The sequence below is a fragment of the Mustela nivalis genome (assembly GCF_964662115.1).
Source record: "Mustela nivalis genome assembly, chromosome: 3".
Classification (NCBI taxonomy): Eukaryota; Metazoa; Chordata; class Mammalia; order Carnivora; family Mustelidae; genus Mustela; species Mustela nivalis.
The window spans coordinates 121458263-121473618 of record NC_139022.1 but is presented as its reverse complement, the minus strand read 5'-3'; the positions used below and the strand labels follow the sequence as shown (position 1 = coordinate 121473618).

At 43.4% G+C, this 15356-nt stretch overlaps 1 protein-coding gene across 6 annotated transcripts in view; it reads left to right on the top strand.

Moving 5' to 3' along the window:
- The window catches only part of KCNIP1 (potassium voltage-gated channel interacting protein 1), a 340059-nt gene that overhangs the window by 274031 nt on the left and 50672 nt on the right, over positions 1-15356 (top strand). The gene's annotated exons all lie outside the window — the stretch shown is intronic.

Here is a 15356-nt window from a genome sequence, read left to right as displayed (position 1 = left end):
CAATCCAGCTCCATCCTCCTCTAATCCATCTCCATTCTCCTCCATTTCTGTTCCACCTTCCTCTAATCCTGTCTACACCCTCATCCAGTCCTGTTCACACACTGCTGGCAGAATCAGCTTTCCAGAACACAAGTCTGACCACACCATTCCTTTCCATGACCAACTGTCACCTTCAGGATCAACCCCTTCACGGACTTTCAGTAGAATGAGGGGACAAAACAAAAAACAACAATAAACAAACCTACTAAATATGACATTGAGTAGTGATAAATTCTCCAAAGAAAACAAAAGCAGTGGCCCCAGAGCATGTGGACCTTGATGTTTTAGATATGGTGCTAAAAGGGGTGGGGGTGTCTTTCCAAGGAGGTAGCATTTGAGCAGAGACCTGGGTGTTTAGTGGGTCCTCAGTAAAACATAGCTGGCTCATGGTCACCCTAAATGAAAGCCTCTAACCCATTTTTCTAAAACTCTTTCTCTCCAGCTAATTTTGTTCCAAGTCACAAGTATGAGGCTTGGGGAACAGGAGTGAGAGTTTTAACTAACCTGATATGCAGCAGAGAGAAGGGCAGTCCAAAACCCCAGAAGCCTTTTCTGCAAAAGGTCCAGGGCTTGATAATAAAATGGTGCTTTCATTCTCATTAATGGGGCAATTGATTTAAGGACCAGACCCAGTGGATTATTGATCAGTGTTAATGATTGGAAAATACCAAGTTAATGAATCTAACTGCCATGAAACCCCTGTGGGACTTGGGGAAGGCCAGTTAGATACAATAACCTTGTTCCCTTCCAGTCCAGCAAAGAGACTAATTTACAGACCTCTAAATTTTTCTAAGGACACAAAAGCAAAGAGCTACTGGGAGTTAAACAGGTTCTCCTTCCAGTTAAACCACTGCTAGAGCTGGGTGATCATCTCCAGCGTCTGAAAGAAGCATCTGCTATTGCCGACACCCCTCGCTCCTACAGCACTTCTTAAAATCAGCTTTTCATTTTAGAATAGATTTAGGTTTACAGAAAAATGGTGAAAACAGTATAGAAAGTTCTCATGTACCCCACATACAGCTTCCCCATTATTTACCTCTTACCTTATCACTGTCACAATTAATGAACCAACATTATTGCATTATTAATATTAATTAAAGTTCATTCTTAATTCAGATTTCCTTAGTTTCTACTTAATGTCCCTTTTCTCTTTGAGGATGTCATGCAGAATATCACATTACATGTAGTCATCATGTCTCCTTAGGCTGCGACTATTGCTCAGATTTTTCTTCCTGTTGATGTCCGTGACCGTTTTGAGGCACTACCGACAAGGGGTTTTGCAGAATATTCTTCACTTGGGTTTACTCTGAAGTTTTTCTTATGCTTAGACTAGAATTCTGCAGTCTAGGAGGAAGACAGTGTAAAGGCCATTGACACTGCATCATCACATCATGTCAAGGATGCTTACAATCACATAGCTTATGACTGTGATGTTGACCTTGACCAGCTGGTTGAGAGAGTGCTTGTCAGATTTCTCCTCTATAAAGTTTCTCTTCTCCACACTACTCTCTTTGGAAGGAAGTCACTAGGCACAGCCCACACTTAAAGACCAGGGAGTTCTAGTCTACCTCCTTGAGGATGAAGTATCAACATAAATTATTTGGAATTCTTCGGCACAAGAGATTTGTTTATATTAGTATGGACTCATGGATATTTATGTTTATACCTGCGCTATAATCCAGTATTATTTTGCCTTTTTTGGTTGTTTCATTTTCTTTTTGAGCATAAAAGTAAGTCATGCTTGTTGTGGGAAGTTTAACAACTTTGAAAAAATAGAGAAAAAGATAAGTATCCCTAATCATCGAACAGCAAAAACAAAAACAAACCAGAACAAAACAAAACAAAAAAACAACAAAAACCAAAAAACACACACACACAAAAAACAGTTCACATTTTGGGTGTCTCTATGTGGTCTTTTTTCCAGTTGCTGGCTCTTGAGAAGTCCTTTCTGTACTTTCACTCTCAATCTTATCCATTAGACCAAGGATATTTGGTAGGTGGAGAGCTGGTCTGCCTCCCTGTCCTGCAGCTGTGATTAGAGCATATCAATCCTTCTGGCTGTTCTTGTGTGGTCTATTCACTGGGTCCCTGCCCACTCCTTCTTCTTGGGGGAATCACAGGTTAAAGAAGCCCAGAAGTCAAGGTGTGCCCCCCAGCAACCTGCGAGAGTGAGAAAACTTCCTACTTCTGGGACCTTGGCCATGACCATCAACTTCACTTTTCCTCTTTTCCAAGGATTAAATGAGATAATGTGTATATGTCCTTAAAAGAGGGCTTGGCGTGTAGCAGGTCTTAAGTAAAAGCTGTTATTACAATTCTCTAATTACAATTATTAATAATCCAAAGAAACACACCTCCAGTGATAGCAGCACAGCTCAGGCGGGCCCCCTGAGAGGGGGTCTGCACAAACTGCCTGGGCACTGTGGACCTCATGAAACTGATCAGGACCTGGCCAAGAACCCGGTCCTACTCTGTGCAGGACCAGCAGTTCAAAGGAGGGCCCTTGGGTCTTCACTGAGAAGAATACATATGTAGGAGCAGTGCTGCACTCTTGTCAAGAACAGAAACTCAAGGGCTGGGCTGCCTCCATCCAAACCCCGGTTCCATCACTTCCCCGCTAGGCAACTCTCGCTCAGTAAGTTACTTAACCCAATCCGGTCCAATGTAAGGGTACCCATACTGCTTGTCTACAAGGTTGCTGTGAAAACTCAAATAAGTTCAACAAATTAGGAACTCAAAACAGTACCAGGACAGAGTAAACATTCAACTCCTGTTATTTACTATGTTTATTGTTTTATCGGTCAGGATTCTTCAAGTTACAAGCAACAAAAAAATCAAAAACAAAAACAAAACAAAAAAGACAAAAATCCTCAGCCCACTCTTGCTTTAAGCCAAAGGTTTTCATTGACCCATGTAGATGAGCTGCAGAGTTTCTCAGAACCTCATTGGCTCCGATTGGGTCATGTGCCCATCTCGGAATTCAATCACTGTGACTGAGGAGATCCTAGGACAGGACTGGGCACTTTGAGTAGCCAAGTTTCGTTCCTAAGTAAAATCTCAGGGAACAGACTTGGGGAGGTCCCTGATGATATGTGCCTTTCTTTGAAATGGTTTCCTTCTCCCAGAAAATGAAGCTTAACAGGAGAAGCATTGGAGTGGCGAAGTATTGAGTGGACAGGGCCAGTCACAGAGAGCCAGAGTCCCTGAGCAGTAAGGCTCCCAAGGAAGGGAGTGAGAAAGGAGGTAAATGGAAGGTGGGTTAACAGGAACGTACTCTTCGGGCAAGAATCATTTCTGTAACATCCTGACACCTCCCCTAGTTTAGGAGGATCTCCTAAAATGTTTCCCCCGGGCTGGGTTAAGATAAAGGAAATACCATCAAGCTGAAGTCAAGAGGCTTTGAGTCCAAGTCCTGGTTGTGCTGTCGGCATGGGGCAGATGACTTGCCCTGATCTGGACCACCACCTCCCTTGTCACTCAGCAATGAGGTGACCATCCTAACACCAAGTTAGCCCTAGAAATCTCTGGCCTTATCAGTGATTGCTCTCTCGTGTCGATTTTTCCTCCAAATTAAGAAACTGGGGGGGCACCTGGGTGGCTCAGTGGGTTAAGCCTCTGCCTTCGGCTCAGGTCATGATCTCAGGGTCCTGGGATCGAGTCCCGCGTCGGGCTCTCTGCTCAGCGGGGGGCCTGCTTCCCTTCCTCTCTCTGCCTGCCTCTCTGCCTACTTGTGACCTCTCTCTGTCAAATAAATAAATAATAATAATAATAATAATAAAGAAACTGGGTATGCAGAGAAGGAGCCCTGTTTTGGTGTGAGCACCCAGAAACCATACGAAGTTGGGAAACCATGACAGGGGAGGTGGGGAATGCAAATACGTATCAGTGACCAGTCTGCACCAGACACTGATGTTTCATCATTATCCATGGAGCATAATGCCAAGTTGCCCAGATGAATGTGGTCACTCATGGGCGTGCTATGTGGGGGATGGTTTCCAGGTATTTCTTGAAAGCCTACTTTCAGTCCCTCCGGATGGACATTGTGCCATATTTGCTGCTGGGACCTGGAGTTGGGTTGCTAGTCTCTGGAAAAAGAGCCATTAGGCTCCCTTCTCACTGGGTCCTTCTGTAGTAAATTCAGATGAAACTGTTCTACTAGTCTTACCTCCTTGGGGAACCATCCAATTGTCTGCATACCCACTGAACCTATGAGCAATGGGACTGATGTCTCTCCAGCCCCTCGCACAGATGCTGGCACACAATAGGTGATCTGTATTTGTTGAATGAATAAATAGATGGATTTAGATGACCCCAGAATTCTCTTTCATAGAGCAGGAAAACATGCAGTCAGTATGACCTTGGGCAAGTCACCTAATTTCCATGGACTTCAGTTTTACTTCCTATAAAATACATCCAGTAATAATTTGCTACCACCTCATGGAACTGTTTGATGATGAAATGAAATAATGTAAAGCGCCTGGGTGGCTCAGTGGGTTAAACCTCTGCCTTCAGCTCAGGTCATGGACTCAGGGTCCTGGGATTGAGGCCCATGTCGGGCTCTCTGCTCAGCACGGAGCTTGCTAGGAAGAGAAGAGGACTCTCTCTCTGCCTGCCTCTCTGCCTACTTGTCATCTTTCTCTTTCTCTCTCTCTCTCTCTCTCTCTGTCAAATAAATAAATAAATAAAATCTTTAAAAAATAAAAATTAAAAAAATAAATGAAATAATGTAGGGGTGCCTGGGTGGCTCAGTCTGTTAAGGATCCAACTCTTGGTTTTAGCAGAGGTCGTGTTCTCAGTGTTGTGAATCAAGCCTTGCATGGAGCCCACCATCAGGCTTCACACTCAGTGGGGAGTCTGCTTGGGATTCTCTCTCTCCCTCCTCCTCTGCCCTTCCCCCATTCTCTCTCTCTCTCTCTCTCTCTCTCTTAAATGCATAAATCTTTAAATAAATAAATAAATAAATGAGATAATGTATGTAGTACTAACTAACCTCACTTGAATATTTCTTCTATTCCCACTGGTGTATTAGCCTTCAGATAAAGTATTTAAAATGATAAATACAGTGTATTTAACAAATATTTGTTTTCTTCCCCCCAGAACTACATTACAGTTTAAATGTTTAAGTTAACACTTATTTGTGGAAGGCATGGGTGGATGGGTGGCGGTTGTCTAGCAGTGGCCTTCCAACAGCAGGGGATAGAAAGGGTGTGGGGGGTACCACTGGCTCCACAGATGTTTATACCATTTTAGAATAACTACCTTGGACTTCAGAGAGTTCCTGGGTATGAAGGTTTGGCTTTAATTAAAGTCTCAGCACAGTGTTAAATGCCATTTTATTTTTGCTCATAATTAACACTAATGAGATGAGTGGATCACAAACAGCACACAGTCTGAGAAAGTGAAAAACAACATCCGAGCTTGGTGGTTTCCATTTTTGCTTTTCTGCCTCCCATGCTCTGTTCAATTAAAAGTTTTGAGGAAATATTGCAACTACACTCCTTGTCTTATGGTAATGAAGCATATTAATTTGAATGTGATGAATACAATATTCCACTGACTTTTTTATTCCCTTATCTACAAAAGTTTAAAATAATGGGCCAATTAAATCAGGAGAAAAGAATGCAGGGTTTGCCTAGGGCTCCAATTCAGCAACCAAAGAACTGAGAGAGCAAAATTCTGTGAAATGTCTTGGTCAGACTCCATCCCCTTGGCTATAGTGGAGAGACACTAACTCATAATGACAGATGTGGACCAAGGAAGCAAGTACTGTATTAGGGATCGAGAGGCCAGGTTCTAGACACTTCTCCAGTGTTGTCTCAGTGAATATTTGTTGGATGGATGGGTGGGTGGATGGAAGATGGAAGGATGAAAATGGGTGGATAGATGGAATGAAAAGATGAAATCAGATGACATCCCAGGTCCCATTTTTCCCAAGATAAAAAAGTAAGCCTAGCCTGGAGTTGACGTAACACTTCTAAGACCTTAAAAGTCAAAGGCAGAACTTGAAAGTGAAGTTCAGCTCTCTGAACTCTTTACCTTAGATGCATAAACTATAAATCAATCTGAGTTCAGGTAAGACAGCTCCTGAGAGCTTAACTCTAAAGTAGAGGTCCCTAAAACAGCTAACCCCAGTAGGAGTTTCTGCATCAGAAGAGGGACATCCTGGAGCAGACCTATGACCCTGACATATGACCCACGTGTCTCTAGGAGGACTTCCAGAAGACTTCTCATCTCATTGTGGTGCTTCAGTCATTAAGTCCACCATCCCACTGTGTCCCCTGAGGCAGTATATACCCCACAACATCTGTGAACTTTGCCACCTTCTAATCTGTTCTCTACATTGCAGGCATTTTAAAACACACAACTCTCTCTCTCTCTTACACACACACACACACACACACACACACACACACACAATGTAATTTCTAGCTTAAAACTCATTGTCCCCAGGTTAGACAAATCCCTAACATGGTCTACAAAACTCTACATGGCTTGACCCCCTGAATGCCCCACAAGTCTTATCTTTCATTACACCCTCTCCACCCATGTCCATTCCTTGGGCTCCTGCATTAGCCTTCAGTCATTTCCCAGACACCTCTTCGGCGTTCAGGCTCCCATTCACCTCAGGACCTTTGTACATGCTCATTTATTCCTTAAATGCTCTAGTCCATGTTAATACCTTCTCATACTTCAGGTCTTAGCTCAAGCATCACTTCTTCAAAGAAGGCATCCCTGATGATACTCCTTACACCAATTTCAGAGTGTGTTGGGTTCTGTGTTTTTGTTGTGATAACGGAGTACTTTTCCTTTATAGCACTTATCAGTTTATAATTATATGCTTATGCTATTATTTGAGTCTTATACCTCTGCTTATTAGGCCATTAACACTATAACCACTGATTCATGGTATCTTTAGTGTTTAGCACAGTGCCTGGCTCATAATAAATGTTCAATAAGTATCTATTGAATAAATGAATGAATGAATGAATGCCTAATTCAAAAGCTTTGGCTCTTTCTACTCTGCTAACTGCTTCCAAGTTTGGGATTTCTGAATTTCTAAAGCACTACTTGCACTATAGCCTTATGCTAGGAACTTGAACAACTGACATCTACCCTTGCTCTCATGTACTCCACAATGTGACAAGAAACAGATACATAAATACACAATAACAACACAGTGTGTCCAGTGCTCTAATCTGTGTTAAGTGCCAGGTTTCATGGAGGCAAGAAAGAAATGCTCCTGTTCCCCCCTTGGGGGATCTTCCCAAATGAGATCTTTCTTAAGCTGAGTCTGCAAGGAAAAGGTGTTGGCTAAGGCAGTAAAGGTGGAGGTAGAATTTGAGGTGAAATGACCAGTAAGTAGGAAGGCTCATGAGTCAGAGCCTGGCATTGTAGGAGGTAAGTCCCAGGAATGACTCTCCCTAGGGGGAGAGTCTCCTAGGGGAAGAGGCAGGGCTGTGGGAACTGAGGCTGGGAGGTGAGCAGGGACCATGGCACTGAAGACCTTTGATGATAGTCAAAGATGGTCAAGGACAACGTGTGGAAGGGACTAGCATGGAGAGACATGTGATTTGGAGAACTCTGGAAGCGCTGTGGAGAAGAGGTGCTCATACTTCAAATGAGAGACTTCCTCTTCTGAAGAAAGGGAGACTCAGGCCCAGGGCTGTCAATCAAACTCTTTTCTAGAATCCAAACTTTCTTTCCCAAAGGGTGCTCAGTGTGGCTGACCTTGCTTATTCATTGCAGGGAGAATTAATTTCAGGGAGGGGGGATTTAAAAAAATACAAGATTAAGCAGTGTAATCAGCTGCTGCAGAGAGTTGGAAATGCAATAAATAATAATAACTTTGAGAGCTGTTTTTAATAACTCACCAGTGTAATTTAGCCCCAGCTTCTTGGAGCATATGTAAAATATGTCATAATGTGTATAATGGCAAATGCCTCATTGCCAGTCTCTGAAGACAAATGTCTTCCCAGGAGGAAAGGGGGTGGGACGGGGAATGGAGGAGAAACTGGAGGACATGATTGCAAATAGGGTGTAGGAAGGCAAGCATCATTCATTCTGACACCACTAATTCGAAATTTGTGATCCTTTGTAGGTGTGATAGGTTTCAGTTGGTTTGTCTTCGAGGTTAGGGCAGGTTAACAGCAATAACATGGCAAAGGAGATAGTCACAATTTGTAAAAGACTGAGTTGTTTTCATATTCTGCAGAATCACCGTTTGCATGCAGTCTGCGTTATAATTACAGATCATCCTTGTCTGTCTACTGCAGCAGGTCCCCAGGGCGCTGAAGTCTTGGCAACATTTGTTTGACTTAGTTGAGTTACTAAATATTCATGAAACCATTAAAATGTGTTATTTAAAAGTATTTGATAAAGCTTCACTTTTAGTAATTCATATGGGCTGCACCCCCTCCCCCAAAGCCCAAATTAATGAGATGGGGCTTGGAGTTCTCCCCTCTGGGGGAGCCAACACAGTATAATTAAAATGAGGTGGACTTCAGAGTCAGACAGACCTGAGTTCAAGTTCTAGTTCTACCACTTATTAGCTATGACTTTGTGCAACTTATTCAACCTCTGAATGTCCATTCCCTACCTATGAGTGATAATGATGATGATGATGATGACGACGATGACAGCTAATATTCATGGACACCCCCCTCCTTGCATTTCCTCCATCACCAACACCACTGTGGTGCAGGTGCTGGTATGATCCCCATCTTACAGGTGAGGAGCCTAAAGCTTAAAGTAGTTGAGTAACTTTCACAAAGCATGGGACTAACAGGACCCAACACCGGTCCCTCTGACCTCAGGGTCCATGCTATTATGTGTGCTGTGTGATCCCCATAAAGTAAGTTCTACAACTGGGGATGATGAGACACGATGTGTATAAGGCATAGCTCCTGGTGCCTACTAGACAGTTTGTAAATGTCTCTTGCATGGAAGGGCTAGATTTCTCTTCCTTTCCTGTGTCCTCTCTGGAAAAAAATACAACATCTGTGTCTTTGTCAAAGTTTTGTTCAGCAGCATCCCCAGCTTCTATCCACTGGATGCCAGGAGCATCCCCCAGCTATGACCATCAAAAACGTCTCCAGACATTGTTGCCAACGTCAATGCCAATAGGGAACAAAATCCCTATTGAAACCACTGCCGTAAAGGCATCCTTGCAAATGCGCATGAGGAACTGTCTACTAACAGTTGAAGAGCAGCATAGCCACAAAACAGAATAGACTACAGCAGTGAAAATGAACTACTTATGTCAACATGGATGAACTTCCTAAACACAGACTTGAGCAAAACAATAAAAAGCGAGTGGCAGAAGTCTACATGTGTTGTGATTCTATCTAAATAAAATGTAATGACAAATAAAATGATGCCATATACACTTCGCATATACATGTGTGGATATATAGGTATATGCAGTAAAACTAAAAGGAAATGCATGGATGTAAAACCAAATTCAGTATACAGTTCCTGGCACTAGGACAACCTGCACAGATCACATGGGCTTCCGTTCTGCTGGTGTAACTGTTTCCCACAATGGGTATATGAGAATTATCAGATTATTGTTAGGCCCCTTTTCTATGTCTGAAATATTTCATAATATTTTTGAAAGGACTTGGAGTAGTTCTAATGGGGGAAGGGCACATAGAATAATCACTTTGGGTCCCTTCCTTGATTACACACATCTGCCTCTTAGAGATTCTGAAATCTTCTTTCCCGTATCATCAAACAAGAGTCACTGCCTTGGCCACTGTTCCCAATAGGAATATGTCCTCCCCTCAGGTGTTGTAGGGCTGAGAACCAGCAGTCACTGGATAATTCTTGAAGCTGCGTCCTCAGACTTACTCTGCCACTCTAAGATCCTATGGTCCCATGAAATAAATGAGTTTGGAGGTTGTCTACTAGGTAGATAAACATAAAAGCAAACATGACTCCCTCCAGTCTGCAAAGCTCAGCCCAAGGACTATTTCATGTCGGGCCCTGGACAGGGTCCTAAAGATGGATCCTTTGGGGATAGAAGATGGATGCTTCTGCCAGAGTGTTTGAAACCATCCTTGTATTCATGGCCAACAGAGGTGTCCTGGGACTCAGGAAGCACCACTGTCTTCAAATGAAGACCCAGCAAAGTCAAGTTATTTGCAAGTCATCCAATGAGTGAGTGTCAGAGACACGAATAGCATCAGGTCTGCCTTCAGATCCCAAATCCCATGTCCTTGGAATGCTGCCTTTCTAGAGTAGTAACTCTCACCTTTACAACTGAGAGTTATTTAGCAATGCAGGAAATTAAAACAAGAGATTTCTCCCCAAAAAACACACAATTGACAAACAAATACACATTCTGCACTCAGAGAAAGGACAGCAGGCTGGAGGAGTGTGGGCCATCAGGCCTTCATCTGGGCCCTGACGGGTTGGCTTTTGTTGGCAGAGAAAAGGAGAGAGAACATTCCATGTGGGGAAATCCACAAGGGAATGGGCAGAGGGCAGTACAGGTCAATTTCTACAGGCCAGGAAGACAATGTCAAATGCATCCTGTTTGGAATATAGCTGGTTGGAACGGGTGCCCCATCTGTGATTTTGTTTGTCACAGACCCAAGGACAGTCCCTGGACTTCAGATTCCTCGTGGCTGAACTAGATCCCCAGTGCCTGGGGCATAGTAGACAGGAAACGTGATATTGGAGGGAGGGAGAGAGGAAGGTAGGAAGGCAGGAAGGAAGAAAGCGCTGAAGCTGAAGGCAAGGAGGGAAGAAAGGAAAAAAGTAAACAATGTGCAAATTGAATTGGAGTTTCTGATGAAATGCCTGATTCAGAGCCTGAATTCCTCCTGAAAAAGCAAAAGAGATAGAAATTGAAACATGTCAGTGGATATCTAAATGCCATATCTCACAGATTTGCAAGTGAATTTCCACCACCAGTTAACTTCTCCTCATATCAACAATCGGCACTGGCAACTGACATACACATTGAGCACTCGTTGATAAATGTGATCATTACTCTTCCCTGCTGGGTAACATGAACTCCTGTGTTCTAGCCTGTTCTGAGCAAAGAGACCTACATGTCCACCTCCTCAGCCTAGGACCCTGCTAGGGGAAGGCAGAATGTACAAGGAGCCTGCAGGCTGAAAGGTTGGGGTGGCCGTGGTGGGGGGTGGTCCCGAAGTTCATCCCGAAGGACATGGAATTCTTGAAGCAGAGTTCAGGATCCTTCCAAAATTGATCTCCTAGGGATGTTTGGGATAGTTCTTCCTGAGGGTTTTCTAAAACCCAAGAGGAAAAACCAGAAAGCTTTCCTCCCATTGCCTCCCTTGCCCCCAGGCTCCACGGAGCTGGTGATGAATCAAAATGAAACAAACAAATGTGTCTCTGAGAATTAACTAACGGAGGCCTGAAGCCAGGGGTGGAGAACCAGCCCAGCTGGATTCCACAGGAAGCTGTTTGGAGCTGGACACCTCTTTCCAATGATCCATGTATAAAAGACAGGCTTCCAGGTAGATGTGGTGAGGTATTTTACATTTCAGCATCTGCCCCATCCCCATAAAACCATAAATAGCCCATCAAAGGCACTAATGACTGGCAAAGAAGTAAAATCATTGTTGGGACCAAATGGATAGAACATCTAACCCAGGGGAGGAAGGGTTGGCTATTGATACTGTAGGTATTCATGGAGAGAGAAGCAAAGGGCCTGAGGGAAATAACTGAGCAAAAACAGGAAAGTTGAAGACCAGGACCACTCTCAGCCCATCCCTAACCACCCACCATTCCTCACCAGAGGAACCAGAGCCTTTGGTAGCCAGAGAATGCCCTGAATGAAAGAATACTACAGACCTGAACTCCAGGCCTCCAGGCCTGCCTCTGCCACCAACTAGTTGTGTCACCTTCCAGGAGATACTCAACCCTACCTGAGCTTCCTCTGGAAGTTGGTACCAGTGAACACCTAACTGATTGCTGTGATGATTCAGAGAAAGGAGAAATCTATGTGAAAGTCCAGCACAGTGCCCAGACCAAGAAAATGCTAATAGTGAAGGAGCAGGAGGCTGGCTGAGGACAAAGCAAAAGCTGGCGCCTTGCACCCCCCCTTCACCCGCTCCCCTCCATATGTGTAGCATTCCTCAGGCACCCCTGACTGCCATAAAACGATAAATAGTTAACTTGCAGAGATCACAGTCCTGCAAGGTAGGAGTCTCCCTTGGTTTGCAAATGTCCTTGAGATTTACAACAAAGAAGTTACCTTATCAATAGCCCTAATGTCACCCTCCCCTCCATGAAAAACTGAAGGAGGCCGAGGTAGAAGGAAAAGTAAATAAAGTTACATTTCTTCTAAACCTAAATCTCATTAACAAGGATGCTTGATAGCAGGAATGTAACATTCCACCAGGAGACTCCCAATTGTCTTTACTTGATAGTAACCAGGTCTTCAATATCCTGATAGTGCTTTTTTCGCATGCGTGGGCTAACTGGTCAGTTCTGCTTCTGTAAGATTGCTTTGTCTGCTTTCGCACGCAGGTCCCCTGACCCAATCCACTGATGCCAAGTATGCCTGTTCAAACTATCAATCAATCAGCTCAGCCCCACCTGAAACTTGTTTGTATCTGTCTATAAAAATCCTGCACCAACCCAGCTGCGGACCTCTCGTCGTTATCGGCAACGAGCGGCGCAGAGGTCCAGGTTCGAACCTGCAATAAACGACCCTTGCTGATTGGCTTTGACTCACGTCTCTGGTGGTCTTTTAAGGTGGGGGTAATACTCTATTGGCATTTCAATAGCACTTATTTCCCTCTCTTTGCCCCTGTTTTCTTTTTTTTTTTTTTAAGATTTTATTTATTTATTTATTTATTTGACAGAGAGAGATCACAAGTAGGCAGAGAGGCAGGCAGAGAGAGAGAGAGAGGAGGAAGCAGGCTCCCCGCTGAGCAGAGAGCCTGATGCAGGACTCGATCCCAGGACCCCAAGATCATGACCTGAGCTGAAGGCAGCGGCTTAACCCACTGAGCCACCCAGGCGCCCTGCTCCTGTTTTCTTACCTGCAAAATGGAAATAATGCTGCACCCTAACTTACTTAGGGCATTGTATTTTTTCAACAAATATGTGTTGAGAAACTACAATATACAGGTAATTGCAAAGGTTAAAGAGAACCTGCAAAGTAAAAATCCTAGAAGACTTTTTAGACATTGTGAACTTCCTAATGGGAAAGGCTTTTCTTTTTATCTATGCTGTGTCTAACACATGCCCAATAAATAACAGAGAAAGAAGGAGAGGGAGGAAAAGAGGGAAGGGAAGAAGGGGAGTCAGGGAGGGCGGGAGGGACGTACGTGACGTTACTGTTGCACCGTTAACACCATCATTATAAAACTAATTTAAACAAACTTAGCCAGTGCCCCCAAAAGGGCTCCAAGGTAAGGGCTAGGATAAAGAACACAGAAATAATTTTCCCATTTTGACCAGTGATGGGAATAATAATGATTTTCTCTCTGAACCATAACCATCTTGCAGTTAAATAATTTGCTTTCTGGTAGAATCAAGAGCTCAAAGATGGTGCTCTGAGGAATTCTTTCATTTCTTTCCTACCTTTCAAAGGAAAGAAAACTCCAAATGCAATTATTAGCATTATTTTTATACCAAATATAGAACGTTCTGGAAGATGAGGCTCCTACCAAATTAGTTTATCCAAATGAGATTTAGACAGTACCTTACAAGGAGACCCCTCAGAAACCCACATGCGACCAGCAAGCCTTTCTGTATCCAGTGAATGTGGACATGGCTTTGCACATGTGGTTTCATTTTTCTGCATGAACTACTCCAATCTTGGGGGTGCTACACCACAGGACCTCTGTTTACTTCAGGTTACACAGCAGTGAGAAACTGAGAGCAGCAGAAGTAGCTCACTAAAACAGAGTTTCATTTTCTGACTGCTGGGGGCTGACATGCAAGTAAAATTCAAGCAGCAACAAATACTTACCTGAAACCATTTGTCAGGAAGGAAGATTTGTGGCTAGAAAACTGAAATTCAAGCACTCAGAAATTTCCAAAGGAAGTCTGATTCCCCTACCTTAGATAGTATTCCTTCCTGTCCCCAGATTCAAAGCTCCAAACTATAACAACTCAATCTATGACTTCTCCATCAGGCCTAGCTGATATATTATCTTCTGGAGCTTATGGATAATAATGATAATGATACTAGTATAGTTCTTTCTGTGCTTAATTACTAATTCATTTAATCTTTACAACTCTCTTAAGTAGGTACTATGATTATCTCTGTTTTACAGGTGAGAAAACTTAGGCACAGAGAAGTTAAGTAACTCACCAAAATCAGAGACCTGAATAAGAAGCAGAGTTAGGAGTCAGTGCAGGAAGTCTGGTCCTGGAGGCTCTGCTCTGAGCATCTGTGTTGCAGTCTCATTCACTGGGTGTCAGAGACTGTGTTAAGAGGGGATAGCATGATCTTATTTCATTATTACAACAATCCTAGGATATGGGTTCCAATATTATCCCCATTTTACAAATGAGGAAAACAGGGGCACCTGGGTGGCTCAGTGGGTTAAAGCCTCTGCTTTTGGCTCAGGTCATGGTCCCAGGGTCCTGGGGAAAAAAAAAAAAAATCTCTGCTCAGCAGGGAGCCTGCTTCTTCCCACCTCTGCCCTGCCTGCCTCTCTGCCTACTTGTGATCTCTGTCAAATAAATAAATAAAATATTTTTTTAAAAATGAGGAAATTAACTCCGGAAGTTTAAATTATTTGTCCCAGGTCACATAGCTAGACATTGGCAGAGCTAAAATTGAAAACCAGTGATTCTGTGAACCCATGGTTGTTTGGCAGAAACTAGATGCCATGGACTGAATGTCTGTATTTCCCCAAAATCCATATGTTGATGCTGTAATGCCAAATATGACAGTATTTGGAGGTGGTAATTAGGGAGGTAATTGGGTTTACATGAAGTTATGAGGATCAAGCTTTCATGATGGGATTAGTGACCTTAAAAGTAGAGAAGTGACTAGAAGTCTCTGTCATGTGAGGACAAGAAGGCAACCATCTACAAGCCGAAAAGAGCGCTCTCACCAGATCCCAACCACACTAGGATCCTGATCTCAGACCTCCCAGCTTCCAGAACAATAAGAAATAAATATCTGTTGTTCAAGCCACCCAGTCTATGGTATATCTTTTTTTTTTAAGACTATATTTATTTATTTGACAGAGAGAGATCACAAGTAGGCAGAGAGGTAGGCAGAAAGAGAGGAGGAAGCAGGCTCCCTGCTAAGCAGAGAGCCCTATGTAGGGCTCAATCCCAGGACCCTGGGATCATGACCTGAGCCGAAAGCAGAG